The sequence below is a fragment of the Mustelus asterias genome, chromosome 6, assembly GCF_964213995.1.
Source record: "Mustelus asterias chromosome 6, sMusAst1.hap1.1, whole genome shotgun sequence".
In the NCBI taxonomy this organism is placed as follows: Eukaryota; Metazoa; Chordata; class Chondrichthyes; order Carcharhiniformes; family Triakidae; genus Mustelus; species Mustelus asterias.
Window position 1 is genome coordinate 80,066,463 of NC_135806.1, and position 3,798 is coordinate 80,070,260.

At 38.5% G+C, this 3,798-nt stretch overlaps 1 non-coding gene across 1 annotated transcript; it reads right to left on the minus strand.

The window, feature by feature from the left end:
* Nucleotides 1-726: 726 nt before the first annotated feature.
* LOC144495371 (U2 spliceosomal RNA) lies at nt 727-919 on the minus strand. Its single transcript, XR_013498240.1, has one exon. It is a non-coding gene; the product is annotated as a U2 spliceosomal RNA (small nuclear RNA).
* Between the last annotated feature and the right edge of the window lie 2,879 nt (nt 920-3,798).

Here is a 3,798-nt window from a genome sequence, read left to right on the forward strand (position 1 = left end):
GGGTTGATCCCCTGCTAATGGGGATTGTATTATACTGACCAAAAGATTGCCTCAATATTCTAACTAGAGATGACCCAGGAACTGGGATGAGTTTCTCATCAACTCAGCTGGGCAGCCATTTCTCTCATTCTATCCTTCCTGCCAGGTTCATATTGGGACACCAATATCAAATGTCAAACTTATTTACTCTTTAGTTTACTGATTCTCTTGCTCTCTACATCGTACCACAATGTCCGCTTGTGTGTTTTACTATATAATGCATACAATTCCCTGCATACAATCTGTGTCTCTGAACATGGTACAGGCATCTTACCACACCTGAAGCTTAGTCATCAAAAGGTTATTTTTCTTCAGAGAATTTTGTTTGTCTTCCTGTTTATACTAACTTGGAAAATCTTCTGTTGGGTTGTTCTAAATCTGTCACTGACTTATCCAAGTGGGTTATATTAAAATTTTCTTGGCATTTGCACATGAATTTAATTTTCTGCATCACTTAATCTAAAAGAATATAAGTAAAACGGACTTGCAAGTTTCTTTCAGCAAATATGAAGCTGAAAAAAAATCTGAGAGAAGTGGAAAAACTTACAAAAGTTGAGCATTTTTTTATACTTTTCCAATTCAATCAAATCAAGTCCAATTCAGAGTCTCAACAGGTTGAGACATTTCCGATCCAGGCTGGCAAGACAGGGCAAGCGACCATTTACCCTGTCCTGGGCCTGATCTACATGAGCCAAGCTGATTGGAGGAGGGAAAGCAATTCCTCCTCCAAGACTTGAGCTCATTTGCATCTTAGCCATAAGGCCGAGATACCGCTTTTAAAAATTGCTTCATATGAAACTTCAATGTAACCTAATGACCTCAACCAAGTGCAGCATCCGCATAACTACACTTGATCTTAGCCAAAAGGCCGAGAAGTTGAGCATTTTTTAAAATACTTTTCCAATTCAATCAAATCAAATCCAATTCAGAGTCTCAACAAGTTGAGACATTTCCGATCCAGGCTGACAAGACAGGGCAAGCGACCAAACCACCCTGTCCTGGGCCCGATCTACATGAGCCAAGCTGATTGGAGAAGGGGGAGGTTCCTCCTCCAAGACTTGGGCTCATTTGCATCTTAGCCAAAAGGTCGAGATGCCGCTTTTAAAAATTGCTTCATATGAAACATATGAAGCTTCAATGTAACCTAATGACCTCAACCAAGTGCAGCATCCTCTCCATACTACACTTGATCTTAGCCAAAAGGCCGAGAAGTTGAGCATTTAGGGAAGGGGAAGATAGGGTGAACTGAACAATTGTGGCTCTGAAAGGTGCTAAGCTAGTTCAATAAGAATGAAGAAAACACCTTTAGGAGAGTGTATTGTCCTTTATGCAAGAACATAGCAACACTTTGGCTACCGTATCAACTGCAGAAATATAAATGACCAGGGAACCAAAACTGAAATTGTTGTGGCAGGTGGAGCATGATCAAAATTTAAGTTCTTACATTTTGCAGGAAAATAATCTGTATACATGTAGATAAAAGAAGTGTAGCATCAGTGACTATTGCAGGGGTGATGATTTCGGACCCCCACAATTTTCATAATATTGAGTCAGCTTCTGAAAGAGATACAGTTCACACCAACCAGCTCAGTGGTACTACGAACCACTTTGGAAGCCTATTTTGGAATCAATAACCTTTCGACAGGTAAATTTAAAAGGCGCTGCTGACTTCAAATGTTATAATGCAATGGTATGTGGTAAATTAAGTATGTTTTTTAAGGCAGTGATTAGTGATAGGGCTTTGTTTAGAAAAGGAAAGTGACCATTAAATTAACCAGCATTGTGAAAATAGAAAAGTCTTCATATGCACTTGAGTAATGTATCTATTGGGTAAAGCTCTCTTCTACAAGTCACACATTTTCCTCTGTCAAATGGCCATCTGTCCCACTACTTCAAGCACTTTACTATATTCAGCTCTGGAGATTTAGTTGACATAGTTGTACAACAGAATTTCATCATGAATGCTTGCAGAGCTAGACACCCCACTAAGGGATTCTGTTTAACAGGGGTTGTTGATACAGCTGTCAAGGGCACTGTGACCTTTGTTTGGACTGACCATTTTTTAAGTTGTTATGGGTTTTTTTTAAATTGGAGTTTAAATAGTCATTTATTCTGAAAGTGTTATGACCACTTAATAGAATTGATTTTGTTTTTTAGGGGCTTAAGGGGATGAAGGTGAGGACAGGGTTGCCTAATTCATGTCCTGAACTAGGTCCATTTCAGAGTGAACAAAAACAGGTCTTCTAAACTGCCTGCCTTGGCATCCACTTACCCACCTTGGGCCTGCTTCTGGAAGTGGCAGCCCTGACTCCAGCCTGCTCTGCCACTCCAGCATGGACAGGTGCTACTGGACAGGAGGCGAGATCATGATGCCAGGAAATCTCCTGACTCATGATTCCCACCTCAGAGTAAGTAGTCTCACAACACCAGGTTAAAGTCCAACAGGTTTATTTGGTAGTACGAGCTTTTGGAGCGCCGCTCCTTCATCTCACCTGATGAAGGAGTGGCGCTCCGAAAGCTCATGCTACCAAATAAACCTGTTGGACTTTAACCTGGTGTTGTGAGACTACTTACTGTGCCTATCCCAGTCCAATGCCGGCAACTCCATACCATGCCCACTTCAAAGGGAAATCTGGTCCATTAAGTGCAATGATACAAGAAAGGAATGGATATTTTATTAAAATCCAGAACTGAACTCATAAAAAATTAGTGCAGGGGGATAGGAGAATCGCCCCCAAGTCTTTTCTTTTTCAACAACATCTAACAACATTAGGACATTACACTGGACCATTCAGAAGGAACTGTGCAGCACAGTCCTGAGTGGTAACCAGATTTAGTTTGCTTGCTGCATCCTCCATAAATTTAATGAGTTGAAAATTCACACAAAATAAACAAAACAAAGTTCATTCAGTTATTTTTCAAAATAACTTTTCTCTCCTATAGCGCAATGTATGAACTTTATATTTGTTTTTTTTTTAAACCATACTGCCTGAATTGCAATAATGGAACAAATTAGTTTAAAGTATTTTCTCACACATAACCAATGGAGTACAAATTACTTGAGATATTTTATAAATGAACAAGCATCCTAAACTGAATTGCAGGTTATCCCTGCTGTTTATGCTGTTAGAGTGTACTAACCTAGTGACCTATTACTGCTCTTTATATTGAAATAATATGACTCCGGCTGAGATATTGTAATTGGGTTACTTTTGGGGGTCAACCAACTGAAAAAATCTCATTGATTGTTACAATTGAATACATTACTTTGCCAGGTATTCAGAGTCATGTGCTATCACATGCAATCAAGAAAAAACCATCAGTCTGAAAAACATCTTAATGTTGGAACTAGGTAATATAAGATTTCCTATTTGGCATCCAATTAGGTTACCAATCACAGTTATGGTTCCCTGATGATCTATTTGTTGAGGGAACTAGAATATTTATCTAATGTTACACTGCGAGCTTTGCATCAAAGTCTTCTTTTTTAATTAAATCTTTGTTACAACTGGGTTACCTGACAAAACTTTACTTCCCCAATTGATTCTTATACAGAAAATGATAGTTTGATTTGGCATAAACAGATTGATTGGTTTATTTAAATTCCAGCCTAATAAAAAAAAACAATCATTCAAACTGGATTTTTAGCTGGTGGCAAATCCAGCCTAAATCTAAGAAGCAAATAAATCAGATCCTACACTAAAGCTGGAGGCAAATACTTGTATACATTTATATGAAAATAGGGTAATTAGAATCTAT